This window comes from Scyliorhinus torazame, chromosome 2 (assembly GCF_047496885.1).
Source record: "Scyliorhinus torazame isolate Kashiwa2021f chromosome 2, sScyTor2.1, whole genome shotgun sequence".
Lineage (NCBI taxonomy): Eukaryota > Metazoa > Chordata > Chondrichthyes > Carcharhiniformes > Scyliorhinidae > Scyliorhinus > Scyliorhinus torazame.
In genome coordinates, this window is record NC_092708.1 from 155,191,430 (window position 1) to 155,211,377 (window position 19,948).

Below are 19,948 nucleotides of genomic sequence, written 5' to 3' on the forward strand. Positions count from 1 at the left end.
GCATCCTGAGGAGACACCTAGATGTAGCGGTAGAGCTAGGAGAGTTGGGGATCACCGAGGGCACCGAGGGGGCAAAGGAGGTGGTGTGTGAAGTGCTCACTTAACTACAATTATAGCCTTCAGCCACACTGCCAGAGACCTTGGCACTCGGTAGTGGTTAAGCGTGGTTGGTGGGCAGACGGGCAGGAACAAGGGTTGCCCCAGGAATGGATAAATGAGCCAGGGGTTGGCATGGTGGTGCCATGAGCAACTGCCACCAGTTGCCCCCCAGCACCTGCCCCCACATCCTCCTGTGGCGGCCCGCCCCTGCGGAGGGTCCCCTCCCCCCAGCCGAGGGTCCCCACTGAGCACTGGCGTGGCAAGCCCAGACCCCAGGGCTCTTTGCCTGTGATCAAAGATGGCTACTCATCTCCCTGGCTCCCCACAGAATCTCTTCCACCAGGTACATGTTTTTCAAAAGGAGTACTAATTGGCGCCAGCGTGACCACTTGCTGGGAATGCCGATGAATGGTGGGAGGCCGTTGGATATGGGGTGGCTCCCGTTAATTATATGGAAATTGGGCGTAAGTGATGACAATTGGTTTCTCGCCACGTTACGGCGTGATCACAATTTTACCTACGGGAGCAGGCCAGTTGCATCGCAAACTGGCGCGTGGCACGGATCTCGTTTTTGGCCTCTCCCGCTATTCACCGGCCTCGTTTCGCTTAGAACATAGAACATAGAAATATACAGCACAGAACAGGCCCTTCGGCCCACGATGTTGTGCCAAACTTTTGTCCCAGATGAAGAACAAATTAATCTACACCCCATCATTCTACCCTACCCCATCATTCTACCTCTCCTGCTTGAGCGAGAGCGTAACGAGGCCGGGAGATCGTGCCGCATAACTCTGTTTCTCTCCTAATAGGCCTGTAGAGTTTTTCCAGCGTCCTCTGTTCTTGTTTCAGATTTCTGCATCTGCAATAAATTGCTTATTGCAATTTTTTATATTTTTATAGTTACTTTAAGCCTTGGACAACATGTTATTGCATTAATAGTGTCTCACAAGCTTTTATATTTTAACTTGCACAATTGCAGAAGTGATTCAATGAAGGCATATATTTTCACTTTTTAACCTGAAGCTAACAGTTCTGAAGTTATTTTTGACATAAACATTACAATAATAAATTATTCAATGAATATCTGATTTTTTTAACAAAATAAATTGAAATCTATACTCAGCAATCCATTCACCAAAACTGTAAGGCATTAGAAGAATGTTTTAAATTTCTGGCACTTATCTCAAGTGCTTAATCGTGTTAATATTGATGTGCATAGTACTGTTAAATCATTCATAGGCATGACCTATTTCAATGGGTATAAAGGTGCGGTAAGACTTCCCCAGGAGATTCTTCGCATATTAGAAAATTGAAGGGTGCAAGGCTTTGCTTTAGCCACTCTGCAATTTTTCACAGTAACAAGATGACATGGATAAAGCTAGTAGCTAGTGCTCAATAGCCCTTTACCATCTCGTAAACAAAATGTACTTTAAACTAAGGCCAGGAAGTTTTCAATACAAAATCTGTTTGAATTTTCAAAGAGGTATCGGTAACCAGATAACTGGTCACTTTGTCTGTGATTAAATCCATTAATAAAGTCCAGTATGAAGGAAAGGAGAATTGTAATTTTGATTGTGCACAAAAAGACAGTAGGCGGAATTCCCCGGTCTCCGACGCTGAAATCGTGTTCGGCGATCGGCTGGAGAATCCCCATTTGCGCCGAAATCGGGGGCGGCACTGCATTTGCGAGGCTTTACCCCCTCAAAAACGGCATAGCATGCCGTATGGACGGCCTCAGGACATCACCTGAGGCCCTCCCCCGATGCTCTGCCTCCGATGGGCCGAGTTCCCGACGGCGTGGGTCACTAATGCTATTTTTTATCGGGAACCTCACATGGCGGCTGCGGACTGAGGGGGGCAGATTCTGGCAGGCTGGGTCTGCACGCGGCTGCCGCAATGTTGCACGGCGCGGCCGCCGCCATGCGCATGGGCGGCCACAGACCCGGCAATTCTGCAGCCGTATCCGCAGTCTTATGCTGCGCGGCTGCTAGCCTCCCACTGGACGGAGGATTGGGGCAGCTTTTGCGCCGTTTTTTCTGGTGTGAAACACCACGGTTCTCACGCCACTGTCAGCACTTCGTCTGCAAATCGGAGAATCCAGCCCAGTATTTGCAAGTTCATTGCACAGTGTCAATAATTCAGCATTGTGAACTATATTGCTAATAACTAAACAATACTTATTTTATGGTAGGCATTTTCAGAGAATAACACTGGCTAAGATGCTCATCATTGCAGAACAACAGCAATTTTTCTTCCCAACTCAGTTTTCTCAAATTCAATTCCCCCTGCCCATCACACAGACCGTGGGCAGGATTCTCCGTTTCTGAGACTAAGGGCTGGATTCTCTGATTTTGAGGCTATGTCCAGAGGAAATGTCTAGTTTTACAGTGAAAAAGACGGCGGCACCCCCGCACCGATGCTCCGCCCGGAGGGGGGCTAGCAGCGCGCCACGTAAAATTCCCGGCATTCCCGACATAAACGGCCAGAGAATTGCCGGGTCCATGGCCGCGCATGCGCACAGCGACAGCCTGCAGCGGTCACGCCGTATAACATGGCACGGCCACGCACGGACCCGGCCGGCCAGATAGTGTCCTTCTGGACACCGCCTCGCCAGTCCCTGGACACCCCCCACCAGTCCCCTAGTCCTTGCCAAAGCCCCCCACCACCCCCCCCCCTTCGCCAGCAACACAGCTCCCGCCCGACTGTGGCGGCGCTGGACACAGCCCGCAGCCGCCGCCGCGCCGGGTTTATGAAAACTCAAACCACACGCGACCCGGCCCTTCGGGTGCGGAGCATCGGGGATTCATGAATTGGTCGCAAACGGGGATTCTCCGCCCGATCGCCGAATACGATTTCGGAGTCGGGCAACGGAGAATCCCGCCCACAGTGTTGATGCCGCCGCAGAATTTGTGGAGTTCCACAACAGCAAAACTGGCGCCGCACCTGCTGACAAGCTGCAGCCGCATATACACACTGCACTCCCCACACACACCATCCCAGCCAACAAGATGGCAGCAAGGAGAGCAGCTCCACTTTTTCCAGACGCTGAGCTGGAGACGCTTCTGGACGCAGTGGAGAAGAGTACCCTGGCCCGGGAAGGAGGCTGCCAGCTGCCACCATTTGCTGTGCCTGGGGGCAGGTGCAGAGTTGGTCAACGCCGTGGGAAACACCGTCCGGACTCGGCAACAGTGCGAGAAAAAATGGGCACGATCTCCTCAGGGCGGCCAGGGTGAGTAGGCAGCATTCATGCGTCTTTTCTTGTGTCTTTCAGGACCTGTTGGAGATGGGGCGGGCCCATCTGGTGTCACCCGTCCCCAGCCTTTACCACAGTCAGAGCCCCCCCCCCCCCACCATGAACCGAGCACCGACAACGAGAGCAGCTAGGGCGGCAGCCCTCCACCCGAGACGCAGGGCACACTGGAGCTCGAGTCTGAGGGTGACACAGATTTCACGTTACAGCTGTCTCCAACACACTCCACCATCCCCGAGACACTCACCCGATTGGGCACTTTCATGAACAGGCTCCTGGGAGACTATCTGGTGCGCACCATACAGCTGATCCGGTACATCAGGTGGAGGTAGGAACACCCGAGGGGGCGGGCGGTCGGAAGCGGGACCGACCCCTGGAACTAGCTGCCATCCAGACAGGTTTTGGGCTTCTGGAACAGACAGTCCCATCAATCGTGGAGTTGCAGTCGCAGAGCCAGGGTCTGCATGAGGGGTTGTCGGCGAGCATCCAGTACCTGCTGGTGCAGTTGGAGGAGTCCAAGCACGGGCAGCAGCAGGAGGTGGTGCCGACCATGCACGCCCCCGAGGCCAACACCGGTACGGGTGGCGCATGGGGTGGAGGCATTGGGGGTGACAGTTTTGGCTGTGGATAAGCATGCCCAAGGCCTGGGGCATTCTTCGCAGGCGCTGACCCAGGACAGGGTTGCTGCCCCACAGGCACAATGTGCCATACCCACCTGGAAAGTGCAGCGGCGCCTTTGAGTGTAGCCCAGTCACAGGAGGCCATGGCTGAGAATGTCAGCAGCATTACCTAGGCTCTGGCCGACATGGCGCAGACACAAAGGGAGGTGGCCCAGTCCCAGAGGGAGCTGACGCAGTCACTGGTTGATGTGACACAAACCCAGAAGGTGGTGGCAAAGTCAATGGGTGATGTGGCACAGTCCCAGATGGAGATGGTCCAATCCCTGTACTCCATGGGAATGCAGACCCTGGTCGAGAACACAGCGGGCCTCAAGGACTAGCAGCGCCAGGTGGCAAGGGAGCCACAGGAGTTTGCTCTACTCGCACCCCTATCCCATGGAGTAGCCCGTGGGCCATCAGACACCCTGATGGAGGAGGAGGTGATGGGGCCCGCAGGAGAAGTGCTGGAACACCCCAACACCTCGGACTCACCCCCTCCGCTCCATGGTGCGCCTGGTGGGCAGCGAGCAAAATAGGGCAGCACCATGCCACTTGGGACACCCGAGCAGCAGCCGGGCCCACCCAGGCCCCGGTCACGGCAGAAAACACCCACCAACGCCCAGGTCACAGGGTGAGAATCACAGCAGGCCACCTCCACTCCTGCTGCCCTGTCTAGGGATCCACCAAGACCTAGCGTTAGGGCCCATAAGGCCAAAAGGTTAGACACCAGTTAAGTTGTCATGGGTGCAAGGCACAGTTTAGGTATAGGGGCTAGAGCACAAATCTTTATATACGTTGTCATTAAACACACACTGTTACAACCTGCCTTGGTGCTCTGTCAGTTGGCTGTGAGGGCTGGGCTGGTCTGGGCTGGCTAGAGAGGTGGGGGAAATGGATGGCATTGGGGGTGGGGGAGGAATGGCAGACATTGCGGATGACCTGGGGTCCCCACCTTTATCCCGCCCCCCTGACTGTCCCCACCGCTATTACCCCAGGGATCTGATGGGATCATGTGATGGAATGGCCGGCTCGCATGCAGAGATCATCCAGATGGATGGTGGAAAGTGCTACCGTGGGCAGGAGTCAGTAAATGTCAAATGATGCGGAACACCAGAGCTCATCGCAGAGCAGGTCTTCATCATTCTCCATCCCGTGGACCACACCCGTTGTTGCTACCAACCCAGGGCGCCCACCCTGTAGTGCGGCAGGTATGTATCACAGAGGGGGTTGTAGGCGAGGGGGGCCGGGGGGTGGAGAGGTGGGGTGGGGAGGTGGGGAGAGAAGCGGTGTTCCATGCCCCTGGCCAGTGCACCCCACCCCCCAGTTGGTCAACCTGGAGGCGATCAGACCACCCAGTGTGCGTTGGCCCTGGTGCACACATCGTGTGGCCTCCCTTGCCTGCCTCGGCTCCATGTCCTGCCATCCTTCTCCTCCCCCGCATCCTCCTTGTTAGACGAGCACTGGTGTTCCTCCTCCTCCAGCATATCATCCCTCTGCTGCGCAATGTTGAGAAGGACACAGCAGGCCGCCATGATGCGTGCAACCCTCTCAGCATCATATTGGAGGGCCCATCCAGAGCGGTCAAGGCACCTGAACTGCATTTCAGGACAAAGAACAAAGAACAAAGAAATGTACAGCACAGGAACAGGCCCTTCGGCCCTCCAAGCCCGTGCCAACCATGCTGCCCGACTAAACTACAATCTTCTACACTTCAGGAGGCTGAAACACCGCTTGATCATACTCCTGGTTGCTGTGTGGGCGTCATTATAGCGGGTCTCCACGTCGGTCTGTGGCCTCCGGATAGGTGCCATCAGCTATGACCCTAACGGATAGCCCCTGCCACCCAGGAGCCATCCCCCAGCCGGGGGGTTGTCTTGAACATATTAGGAATCATCGAGTGTGCCAGGATGAAGGCGTCATACGCACTGCCTGGGTATCAGGCGCAGACATGCATGATGCGCAGCTGATGAGCTGCATGTTCAGCGAGTGGAACCCCTTTTGATTATTGTAGAGCAGCAGACCTAGGTGCTCGTAGGTGGACATGCACCCCTCAATCACCCCCTGGACCTGGGGCACCCAGCGAGTGTGGCGAACCTTGCTGGCCGGGCATCCTGGTTGGCTCAGTTCACATTGAAATGGATGTTTGAGCCGCCTGGGCATATAGCACCTCCCTGATGGCATTGATGCACCTGTGCACCAAGATCTGAGAGATCATGGACAGGTCCCCACTTGCTGCCTGGAAGGACCCCGTCGCATAAAAGGCCAGGGCACCCTTTACCTTGACGTTCACCGGGAGCGGGTGTCCTCCCCATACCCGCGCGGTGCCAGGTTTGCCATGATCCGGCAGATATGTTGCACTGTCTCCCTGCTTAGCCGGAGTGTTGACGCAGCTGTCGAAGTGACGGAGAATTGCGATTTGGCACCAGCACAATTTTGGCATCAGGTCCTATTCTCCACCCAATCGGATATCGCGATTTTGGCATCAGCCAAAGGAGAATCCCGCCTGGATTCTCCGTCCCCACTTACCCCCAACGGTATAGTTAATCTTGGGCCCAACAACTCAGAAATCGGTGATCACATTCTGGAACCAGCCTGAACTGATTCAAAACAGGACTTCTGCCGCATCTGGGAGTAAGTCCCACCCTGAACAGCTGGCAGTCAATCTGATTAGCCAGTAGCTCTGTAGTCCCAGAGGTGCCAGGATCAAGTGGTGGCTACTGCTGGGCCTACAGGTAATCGCCAAGGAAAAGGTATCATGGAGCTGGATATAACTCTCGGATTTAGGTTGGCCATGACTTAAAGACCCCAGCGAGGGGTGGAAAGGGACACAAGCATAGTAGGTGGTTGGGTACTAAAAGCCAGGGAGTGGGGTAGGATTAAAGGGAGGAGGTACAATTTTGGATGGCTGCTTCCAATGGGCACAAATGAAGTAGCCCCTCGCCCATCTTCCTGCCTTGCAGCAGTTTGTGCATTGAAAGCTGCAGGGCTGCCTGCCTAGTCCTCACCTTCCTACCGCATTCTCCTGCCTAAATTTATAACAAAGGCAGAATGAGGACATTCAGCCCCCCCACCGGGACGGAGAACCGCCAGGGGTCGGTGTGAATCCCGCCCCCGCCGTCCTCCGAATTCTCCGGCCACCCAAAAATCGCCCAGGTGTGAATCGCGCCGCCCGCCTCGGAGAATGGCGGGGACCGGCGCGACACAATGGGCCCCAGGGCTGCCCGAATTCTCCGGGCCGCGATGGGCCGAAGTCCCGTCCGTTTAACGAGGGTTCCGCAGGCGTAAATCAAGGTTGGTTCCTACAGGCGGGACCCAGCTCCGTGAGCGACCTTCAGGGTCCTCGGGGGGGGGGCGGTGCACAGGGCGATCTGGCCCCGGGAGGTGCCCCCATGGTGGCCTAGCCTGTGATCGGGCCCCACCGATCCGCGGGCGGGCCTGTGCCGTGAGGGCACTCTATTCCTCAGCTTCAGCCTTGTACCGATCCGCGATGGCCGACGCGGAGATGAACCCCCTCTGCGCATGCGCGGGGATGATGCCAGCAGAGCACTCCTGCGCATGCGCCAACCCGCGCCGGCCGGCGGAGACCCTTCGGTGCCGGTTGGCGTGACGCCAAGCCCCCTCCCCGCCGGCCGGCATGGCACAAACCACTCCGGCACCATCCTAGCCCCCGAAGGTGCGGAGTGGTTCCCGCCAGGGTTTGCGCCGTTTTTTTCCGCCCCGACGATTTGCTTAGAATCCCGCTGAAGGTGTCCATGAAAGACCTCAATAGGTTCAAGGGTGGATTCCCTGCCCCTTGTAATATGGCAGAAAAATCAGGGGTGGGCAAAAGGGGCTGGTTTAGCACAGTGGGATAAACAGCTGGTTTGTACTGCAGAATAAGGCCAGCAGCGTGGGTTCAATTCCCGTACCGGCCTCCCTGAACAGGCGACTAGGGGCTTTTCACAGTGACTTCATTGAAGCCTACTTGTGACAATAAGCGATTATTATTAAGGGGGGTGGGAAGGCCACTTGTTTTATTTTATGAGTGCCCTCGCCTCAATCCACTCCCCCGCCGTCCCATCCCCCACCCCAATACGCAAGCGGCACACATTACGCTGGATTTAATGTGCCAGGTTTGAGGCAGGGTGGTGGGCATATGAAATTGGATGTGGTGACCAAATCTAATATTTCCAAAGTTGACGGGTGATACAGGCAGAAATGTGTGTTGTGAGGAAGACGTAAAGCAGCTACAGGAGGATTTGGACAGACTTAGTGAGTGGGCACGAATATCGCAGATGGAATACAATGTGGAAAATGTGAGGTCATCCACTTTGGTAGAGGAACAGATGTGGAAAGTATTTTCCAAATGGCATGAAATGAGTAAGTGTACATGTACCAAGGGACGTGGGTGTCCTGAAGATGATCATGCAGGTGCAGGCTAATAGAATTTTAGTCTTTATCGCAAGAGCAATTAAGTACAGAAGCAATGACGTTTTGCACCAATTATATAGAAGCTTGGTTAGGCTACACATGCAGTACTTTTTTGCATTAACCAAATAAACTAAATCAACAAACTGTGGGATAATTTTAAGTGCAGCTCCTGAAAGGGATAGTACATCAAATTTAAACAGAATTTCAAAGGAAACTTTAAATGGCAAAACAAAATATGATTGATAATGCACTCCACGCTCCTTGGCGTAGTTGGCCTCGCTGGTGCCAACAGACACTGCATGCTCCCTCTCCAAGGCCACGAGGCAATGGACAGAGCTGTGGAAGAGGAGCAGGCAGTCACGGGTGCCGGCCCCCTCGACTGCCCACTGCCTGGACCTATTAATAGCCAGCTTGGTTAGGTCCAGGTGCAGACCCATGAGGAGGTCCTCCTCCCTCCCAGGCCCCCGACGCACTGGGCGCCCGAAGATCAGGAGCGTGCGGCTGAAGAGTGGGTGGCATGGTAGCAAAGTGCTTAGCACTGTTGCTTCACAGCACCAGGGACCCGGGTTCGATTTCCGGCTTGGGTCACTTCTATGCGGAGTCTGCACGTTCTCCCCATGTCTGTGTGGGTTTCTTCCGGGTGCTCCGGTTTCCTCTCACGTCCTGAAAGACGTGCTGTTAGGTGAATTGGACATTCTGAATTCTCCCTCAGTGTACCTGAACAGGCGCCAGAATGTGGCGACTAGGGGATTTTCACAGCAACTTCATTGCAGTGTTAATGTAAGCCTACTTGTGACAATAATAAAGATTATTATTATTAAAAGTGCTGTGGTGATGTGCATCAATGTAAATGCATGTCGTCTAGCTAGACACTAGAGGGAGCACCAGAAACATCACACACACACACTCAACCAATAGATCAGTTAGATAGGACATGACCAATGGACATTCACGATACACACAGAGGTGACACGATCACAAGAAGGCATTACACCAACCCATATATAAAGGACACCACACTCAGGATCTGCCTCTTTCCAGTGGAGACAGTCAGTGAGTAAAGACACAGGGTTGATTCAATATTACACCCACCACGTGGATTGCAGCAACTGGTTAGTCAGTCTGGGTAGCTATCGTCGGATTAGCAGTAGTGTTGAACCCGAGTAATAGAAGTGTAAATAGATTAATAAGCATGTTGAAGTTATCTCCACGTCTGAACCTTCCTTTGTCAAGTGCACCACAAGGAAGCTGCTTATGTTACACCTACAACATAACAAATCAAGTGCAACCTAAAATAAAGTAACAGATTTTTCAGAAAACTAAAAAAGGGATGCAGCCTGAGACAGCTTACATATACGTGGTCCACGGACTCCACAAGCCCGCCAAAGCTGCATGCATCTTGGGAGTCCAAGAACCAACCCAACCTATACTTGTGTGGGACTGCTGCCTGCAACATCCTCCACCCCAACTCCCTGATGGTAAGGGGAGGACTCCTGCCTACAGAGCCCTCCACTGGGTCCTCTGCTGCTGGACGGCGACAAGCCATGCCAGGCTGTGCCCAGACTGCAAGTGAAGGCAAGGAGGTGAAGGGCATCCTATAAAGAAAACACCTCCGCGCCATTCTAAAGGGCATGGAAGACATTTTCGTGAGGCGATTCAGATAGTGGAGCGCCAACACCCGAGAAAGGGTTCGGGGCTTGGGCCAAGGTGAAATTATGTCAGAGCAGGGGAACAATCAGATGGAAGTCCGCTGCATACCTGACCATCTTTGAGACCCTATGAGCCATTGGGGCCTAGAACTATCTTTTTAAGGCGTTGGATGACGTCAGCCATGAACTGGATGCCCACTGATGCCCTGTGCACCAATTCAAAAGGAGTCACCTAACCTACTCCTCCGCCATCCAGAACGTCTCCGATTCTGGTCACTCCAGCAGCCACAGCCCTTGCCTCCGCCAGCCTCCTGAACTTATAGTGGTGGAGGCTGTCCTGAAGACAACCGCTATTCCTGATGGGGGACCGATGGGGGACCGAAATTACAACTGTTACCTCATTTAACCATTGCAGCAAACTGCAACTGTTTTCTTGCTAGAAGTTCCTTTATCCCTTTGAGTACTAACTATAATTTACAATCTCCAATGGGCAGAATTTTAGTGCCATTCACTCAAACGGGAATTTCGTGGGCGGGGCTGGAGAATAGCATGGAAGAATCTGAGTTTTGACGGTGGGTCCCTTGTATCCTTAATTACATTTCACCCAATAGGTTTACCCCACTTAGCATCATGCACAATTTCCACCAGTTAGAGCGAATTTTCCACTGGCAAGATGTTCCGTTCCCGATGAGTTCAATCAACGTTTGAATGGCTCGGTGCATTTTCCAATCCTGCCCCTTCCATGACGAGGCCATAAAATTCAGCTCTCATTGTGTAATTGTTTGCTTGTACTATGTTATAAACAGCATCACAATAGTACCAAGAGTAACAACTTGGAGCACCATTCACTTCAAAAATTATCCAAGTTACTTCACCAAATTTAACATCATCCCACATAAGAAGATATTAGAGCAGATTAACAAAAGTTTCATCAAAGTGGCGGATTTTAAGAAGTGTTTTCAAGGAGGAATGAGATGTAGAGAGGCAGATATTTTTCGGGAGGGAATCCCTGAGCTTAAGGCATCAGTAGCTGAAGCATGGCCACCAATAGTGGAACGATTCAAATCCTGAATTCTCAAGAATTGGAGGAGGGTGGGTATCATGAATGACTGTGTGGCTGGAGGAGATTATAGATATAAAGAAGAGTGATGTCATGGAAAGATTTAAAACAGAGGTGAGCATTTTCAAATCAAGGATTGCTTAACCAGTAAGCAATGTAGATCAGTGTGCATTGGGGTGTGATAATGGATCAGGGTGTGATGAAAGTAAGGACATGGGCAGCAGCGCGACAGATGGCCTCAAGTTTACCAAGGGTATAATATAATAATGATAATCACTTATTGTCACAAGTAGGCTTCAATGAAGTTACTGTGAAAAGCCCCTAGTCGCCACATTCCGGCACCTGTTCGGGGAGGCTGGTAGGGGAATTGAAACCACGCTGGTGGCTATATTCTGCATTGCAAGCCAGCGATTTAGCCCACTGTGCTAAAGGATAGCTAGGAGTGCATTGGAGTAGTCAAGACCAGACGTAACAAATGGTGGGAGTGAGTTAGGAAAGATTAGCCCTTGTCAGTGGGCAGGGTGAAGGGTGAGAGATTTGGATGTTGCAGTTGGAGTTGTTATTGTAAGTTGGGGTTGTTGCTTGTTGCTTCTCCCCGTGTGTGTGTGAGTTTCCTCCGGGTGCTCCGGTTTCCTCCCACAGTCCAAAGATGTGCAGGTTAGGTGGATTGGCCAAGCTAAATTGCCCTTCGTGTCCAAAATTGCCCTTAGTGTTGGGTAGGGTTACTGGGTTATGGGGATACGGTGGAAGTGTGTCCCTTGGGTAGGGTGCTCTTTCCAAGAGCTGGTGCAGACTCGATGGGCCGAATGGCCTCCTTCTGCACTGTAAATTCTATGAGTGTCTCGAGAGGGCAACTGGAAAATACTAAGACAGACACAATAAGGAACACTAGCAGTGAGGCGATGTAGAGTTGTATAAAACAATAATAACAGCATATAAGGAGTGCATTCATCCATCATCCCATGCCAGCTCTCTGTAAGTTACTCAGTTACTTCCTGAATTTTTCCCTGTTGCCCTGCACATTTTCTTCTCTTCTGATCCTTATCCAATTCCTTTCTGAAATCCACAGTTGATTCTGCCTCCATCACAGTTCCGGACAGTATAATGCCTGATTCTAATCACTCTATGTGTAAAAATGTTCTTCCTCATGTTGCCTCTTTTGGCAATCACTTGAAATTAGTCTCCTCATGGGCGGCACGGTGCCATAGTAGTTAGAGCTGCTGCCGAAGGCGCTGAGGACCTGCGTTCGATCCTGGCCCCGGGTCACTGTCTGTGTGGAGTTTGCACATTTTCCCCGTGTCTGCGTGGGTTTCACCTCCATAACATAAAGATGTGCAGGTTAGGTGGATCGGCCACGTTAAATTGCCCCTTGATTAGAAAAAAACCAATTGGGATTCCAGAAATTTAAAAATAGAAATCAGTCTCCTCTGGCTCTTGACAACTTCGCCAATGGGAACACTTTCTCCTTATAATCTCCAGGCCACTCATGATTTTGGACAGCTCCATCAAACCTCCTCTCAACCTTCTCTACTCTAAAGAGGACCTTTGCCCACTGATCTGCAGAGCTGAAGCCCCTCATCTTTGAAATCACCTTCGTTAATTTTTTACGCATCCTCACTAAAGCTTTTACATCATTCCTAAAATGAATTGGACACAATATTCCAGTTGAGGCTGAACCGGTGTTTTATAAAGGTTCAGCATAGTGTCTTTGCTTTTGTACTTATTGCCCCTATTCATAAGATTTGAGCTCAACAAAGATATTTTCAAGTTTCAGCAACTGGAGGGCAAATCAGGGAAATTGAAGCTGAGTCAGGGGAATTTAAACATTGAGAGAGCACAATTATGGGGGCTTGTGGGGGGGGGGGGGATGGAGAAAGGGCAAAGGATACAATTTGTGGCCAAGGATAGAGATGCACAGTCGGGAGCTCCTTTGGAAATTCATGTCCAGGAGCCGTCTTAAAAGTATAACTTAGAGAAATAATTTTTAAGTGAGTTTTGTGGAATACCAGAGTTGGCTAACCCAAAATTGTTTGAGACCAGGTGTGAGCACTCAACAGTTTTAGGTAGAAAACAGAATGCAAACAAAATTTCCTCCACTTTTCTCCAACAGTGATATTAACGTATGCCAACCTTGGGAATCTAGCATATACTACACCTGCTTTTTTTCATTTCCCATTAGACAGCATTCTGCTTTTGATAAGACCATCTGGTTATATTTGTTTTCTGTAATTGTTAGGAAAATAAATGTTTCAGTGCCTGGAAGGGTAAAACCTATAGTTAGATTCATGTGGGACAAATGTGTTTGTATGGGTGGGGTTAATTCAGTTTCAATTGTGTCTCTATTGTGCTTAGAGAAGGTTATAGCTTGAAGAATAAATAGAAGTAAGTCAGTGTTTAGTGACAGTAGGCCTCTTTCCAGAGGGATGGACTTTCCTTTATTCTTAGTTTTAACTGAAAGCTAGAGCAGTTGGATTCAGGTCACTGGGGAGTGAACAATTCTCAACTCTGCCAGGAGAAGTTGGATAGGGCAAGGGAGTTGCAAAGATGCAAGCTTCTGAAGTATCAAGATACAATCCAGATAACCAAGGAATTGGGACAGAAAGAACATTTAAGATACCTGAACCTACGAGAACAGACACTAAGGTACTGTTCAGAAGAGTTAAAGAGACAATTGCAGTAACTAGATTTAAAGTGGGACAGCAGACTTCAGAGGTAGATGAAATGTTTGTTGTCATTTTAATACAGTCTGGGTATTAAAACTTAAAGCAAATGTGAACAGCTTGTACAGACATCAAGACAAGAATAAAAGGGGTTGGTGTAAAATCATGGACTGCATTCACTGTTAATAGTGGAGTGGAAACTTTGTTTAAAAGTGTCATTTGAAAAACCTGGACTGGACTTTGGAATGCAAAGCACTAAGGAACAGCATTATTATTGAGAAGATTTTAAAGCATAATTTTTGGGAGTGGAGTTTGGAATCTCTCATGTGACAATCATCTGGGAGGATTTTGAGGCAAAAACCTCAGACACTAACTTGGGTTTATGGTGGAGTGTGTGTATTTGACCACAGCCAATCTGTTTGCTGTGGTGTTAATGGGACCATTGTATCTTAAGATGGACATTGTAATCAGTATTAATCTTAAAATCGGTATGTATGTGTTAAGCTATGAGAGGAGTAAAGGTGTATTGTATCATAAACCAATTTTTTCATGTTTAGTAAATTTTATTTCTTGTTGTTAAAACTAATTAGCAGGTCCTGTGACACTGTTCCTTAACATCTAACAAAAAAGAAAAGGGGCTGGATTCACCGCCCTTGCGTGCCACATTTCCGCCTCAACCCGCCGGCAGGATTCTCTGTTACACCGCCCGGTCAATGGGGTTTCCCATTGTGGGGCACCCCCGCGCTGTCGGGAAACCCCTGAGCGCCAGTGGATAATCACATCAAAGATCTTTTGAGCCACTGTTCATTTCTGGGATCTTCCCATCTAGTTATAACATCAACTGGAATTGTCACAGTATTGAACTGATTTCCTTGTGGAACTGAGTTAAGATTGCCAAAACGCGGGCAGTATTGGGAGTAAATATGTACATTATACACAATGACAATTTTGGAAATAGAATGATTTCACTCTAGTTATTTTGAAACTACTGAATTTCTAAGATTTCAGTAGCATCAGCCTGGATGAAAACAAATGATTTAAGGACAGAAAGCAGCAAGTCATGATAAATAAATAAGAACATGAGATCTAGAAGCAGGCGTAGGAAATTCAACCCCTTGAGCCTGGTCTGCCATTCAATACGATCATGCCTGATCTCGTCTCAGCCTCAACTCCACTTTCCTGCTCATTCTCCATAACCCTTCAATCCATTACGAATTATAAACCTGTTTCTCTCCTCCTTAAATTTACACAATGTCCCGGCATCCACCACACTCTGGGGTAGTGAATTCCACAGATTCATCACCCGTCAAGAGAAGTAATTTCTCCTCATCTTTGTTTTAAATCTGCTACCCCTTATCCTAAAACCATGGCCTCTCGTCCTAGATTACCCCACAAGAGGAAACGCCTGCTCTATGTGTACTTTGTCAATATCTTTTAGCATCTTATATACCTCAATTCTACCTCCCTCATTCTTCTAAACTGTACAGGATATAAGCATAAACTGCTCAATATCTGTTCATCAGACAAAATCCTCACCTCTGGAATCAATAAAGTGAACATCCTCTGCACTGCCTCCAATGTAACCACATCCCTCAAGTAAGTGGACCAAAACTGTACATAGTACTCCAGGTACAGTCTCACCAATGCCTTGTACGGTGCCTTGCATTGGATTTGATTTTATTTATTGTCTCATGTACCGAAGTACAGTGAAAAGTATTTTTCTGCGGCCGAGGAACGTACACAGTACGTACATAGTAGACACAAGAATAATCAACATGGTTCATTGACAAATGGTACATCGACAAAACAGTGATTGGATACAGTGCGGAACAAGGGACCAAACAAAGCAAATACATGAACAAGAACAGCATAGGGTGTCGTGAATAGTGTTCTTACAGGGAACAGATCAGTCCGAGGGGGAGTCGTTGAGGAGTCTTGCAGCTGTGGGGAAGAAGCTGTTACTATATCTGGATGTGTGAGTCTTCAGACTTCTGTACCTTCTGCCTGATTGAAGGGTCTAGAAGAAGGCAATGCCTGGGTGGGAGGGGTCTCTGATAATGCTGTCTACCTTCCTAAGGCAGCGAGAGGTGTATACAGAATCAATGTGGGGGTGGCAAGATTGTGTAATGCGTTGGGCTGAGTTCATCACAGTCTGCAGTTTCTTGCGATCTTGGACCGAGCAGTTGCCATACCAGGGTGTGATGCAGCCGGATAGGATGCTCTCTATCGCACATCTGTAGAAGTTTGTGAGAGTCGATGTAGACATGCCAAATTTCTTTATATTCCGCAGGAAGTAGAGACATTGTTGGGCTTTCTTGACTGTTGCATCAACGTGAGTGGATCAGGACAGACTGTTGGTGATGGTGACCCCCAGGTACTTAAAGCTATCGACTATCTCCACTTCAGAGCCATTGATGCAGACGGGAGTGTGTGTCGTGCTGCGCTTCCTGAAGTTGATGATCAGTTCCTTGGTCTTTCCAACATTTAGAAAGAGGTTGTTTTCAGTACACCATGCAACCAAGTGATTTATCTCCCTCCTGTAGTCTGATTCGTCGTTGTTTGAGATACGGCCCACCACAGTCGTATCATCCGCAAACTTATAGATTGAGTTGGAGTTAAATGTTGCCACACAGTCATGGGCGTATAGGGAGTACAGTAGAGGACTGAGCACACATCATTGCGGGGCTCCGGTGTTGAGGACTATTGTGGAGGAGGTGCAGCTGCCTATCCTGACAGATTGCGGTCAGTTGGTGAGGAAGTCGAGAATCCAGCTGCACAGGGAGGTGTCAAGTCCAAGATTGTGGAGTTTGGTTATTAGTCCTTTTGGGATAATGGTGTTGAAGGTGGAGCTGTAGTCTATGAACAGCAGTCTTACATAGGTCTCCTTGGTGTCGAGGTGTTTGAGTGTTGATTGCAGAGCCAGTGAGACAGTGTCTGCTGTGGACCGGTTGCGGTGATAAGCAAACTGCAGTGGATCGAGACTGTCTGGAGGCTGGCAGTGATCCGTCTCATGACTAGCCGCTCGAAGCATTTCATGATAACAGAAGTTAGGACCACCGGTCGGTAGTGGTTGAGACAGGCTACCTTGTTCTTCTTTGGTACTGGTATAATGGTGGCCTTCTTGAAGGAGGTGGGGACCTCAGAGCGGAGGAGTGAGGTGATGAAGATATCTTCGAATACACTCATTTATGCATATACAGCAACATTTCCCTACTTTTATACCCTATTGCTTGAGCCATCAATGTCAATATTCCATTTTCTTTCCTTATTACCTACTGTACCGATATAATAGTTTCTGCAATCCGTGGATGAGGACACCCAGATCCCTCTGAACTGAAGCACACTGAAGTTTCCCTCCATTTAGATAATAAGTTGCCTTTTTCTGACCAAAGTGGAAAGCCTCATTCTTATCCACATTGAACTCCATCTGCCAAATTTTGGCTCACTCACCTAACCTATCAATATCTATTTGTAGCAGAGTGGTTAGCACTTTTGATTCTCAGTGCCAGGGTCCCAGGTTCGATTCCTGGCTTGGGTCTCTGTCTGTGCGAATTCTGCACATTCTCCCTGTGTCTGCGTGGGTTTCCTCCGGGTACTCCGGATTCCTCCCACAAGTCCCGAAAGATGTGCTGTTAGGTAATTTGGACATTCTGAATGTGGCGACCAAGGGCTTTTTACAGTAACTTCATTACAGTATTAATGTGGCAATAAAGATTATTTTAAAAATTATTTGTAAATTTCTTATTTCCTCATTGCAACTTACTACCCCAGCAATTTTAGTGTCATCTGCAAATTTGTCTATGGAAAATTTGATCCCTGCATCCAAGTCATTAATATAGATTGTAAATAGTTGTGGCACAAGGACGAAACCCTGTGGCACCCCACTAGTTACCAGAAAAATACCTATTTATCCTGACTCTCCACCTTCTGCTGGTTAGCCAGTCAGTTATCCAAGCAAATAAAGTACCCCTAACCCCATGTGATCTTACCTTGTGTATGAAACTTTTGTGCGGCACATTATCAAATGCCTTCTAAGTCCAGATATACTACATCTACCAGATCCCCATAATCCACTTGTCTTGTTATATCTTCAAAGAACTCTAGCAAATTAGTCAAACACGCTTTACCCTTCGTAAAACCAAGATGACGCTGATGGATTGCGTTTTGACTTTCCAAATGTCCTGATATTACTTCCTTAATAAAAGATTCTAACAATTTCCCAACAACAGATGTTTTAGTAATCCTTTTTTGATCTTTAAAAGTTTCCCAATCTTCCAGCCTGTCACTGGCCTTTGCAATAGTAAGGATCAGTAATCAGTAAGGATAGGCAACAACACTTCCGCCACGATCATCCTCAACACCGGTGCCCCACAAGACTGTGTCTTCAGCCCCCTACTATACTCCTTATACACCTATGACTGTGTGGCTAAATTCCCCTCCAACTCGATTCTCAAATTTGCCGATGACACCACCGTATTGGGTCGGATTTCAAACAATGACGAGACAGAGTACAGGAATGAGAAAGAAAATCTGGTGAACTGGTGCAACGACAATAATCTCTCCCTCAATGTCAACAAAACAAAGGAGATTATCATTGACTTCAGGAAGTGTAGAGGAGAGCATGCCCCTGTCTACATCAATGGGAACAAAGTAGAAAAGGGTTGACAGCTTCAGGTTTTTAGGTGTCCAGATCATCAACAACCTGTCCTGTTCCCCCATATCGACAATATAGTTAAGAAAGCCCACCTGCGACTACTTTCTCAGAAGACTAAGGAAATTTGGCATGTCAGCTACGGATCTCATCAACTTTTACAAATGCACCATTGAAAGCATTCTTTCTGGTTGTATCACAGCTTGGTATGGAGCCTGCTCTACCCAAGACTGCAGGAAACTACAAAAGGTCGTGAATGTAGCCCAACCTATCACGCAAACCAGCCTCCCATCCATTGGCTCTATCTGGAATTCCCGCTGCCTCGGAAAGGCAACCAGCATAATTAAGGACTCCACGCACCCTGGTCATACTCTCTTTCACCTTCTTCCGTCAGGAAAAAGATACAAGAGTTTGAGGTCCCGTACCAACCGACTCAGGAACAGTTTCTTCACATCAGACTTTTGAATGGACTTACCTCGTATTAAATTGATCTTTTCTCTACATCCCCATTATGACTGTAACATTACATTCTGTAGTCTCTCCTTCCTTCCCTATGTACGGTATGCGTTGTCTGTACAGCATGCAAGAAACAACACTTTTCACTGTATGCTAATACATGTGACAATAATAAATCAAATCAAATCAATATTGTATGCCTATATTTTCTCTTCATGTTATCTTTGACTTCCTTGCTTAGCCATTGATAATTTCCTCCCTCTTACAACCTTTCTTTCTCTCTAAAATATATTTTAGTTGGGATAAATTCAATATCTCCTTAAACAACTACCACTGACCTAAAGAGACATGCTGACAGTTAGTGTGCAAGCCCCAGGGAAATGTTAGGAATGTCAGGTTTTGTAATCAGTTATACTTTAAACTGTCTATTTAATTCCAAGATAGGATGAAATTGGAATATCTAGAGGATAATTAATTAGCATTTCTACATGGCCCAGGTGATTCACATTGCCATGTAGATGGGCTTTGCAAGGGCAAGAGTCCACAGGAAGCTATTGTAGGATCAGGTTTCAGATTTTCCGATCACTAAACCTCATAGCCGGAGTCAGTCAGCAAGAAGATGATAAAAAGAGGGAGAGACAAAGCAGAGAGAGAGAGAGAGATATATTGTTCACCATGAAAATGTAGCTTGGAGCTCATGCTAAGATTGAAGAGATCAAGATCATAAGGATATAAACAAAGCTGGAAGGTTCACTTAACTTTGTTGAGAGTGAAGGACATCCATGATCACCCATAGCAAGAACGTCAGTTTGGGGATTAGAAGTTATCCAGCTGGGAAAGGAATAAAGAGCTAAAATCACTTTGAACTGATTCCTGGATAGTGAAGTGTCCACTGAATGAACAAAGTAAAATATAGGAACATAGGAACAGGAGTAGGCCATTCAGCCCCTCGAGCTTGTCCCACCATTCAATGAGACCATGGCTGATCTGTGACATAACTCCCATGTCTGCCTTTGGCCCATAATCCCTCAATATTTTTACTTAACAAAAATCT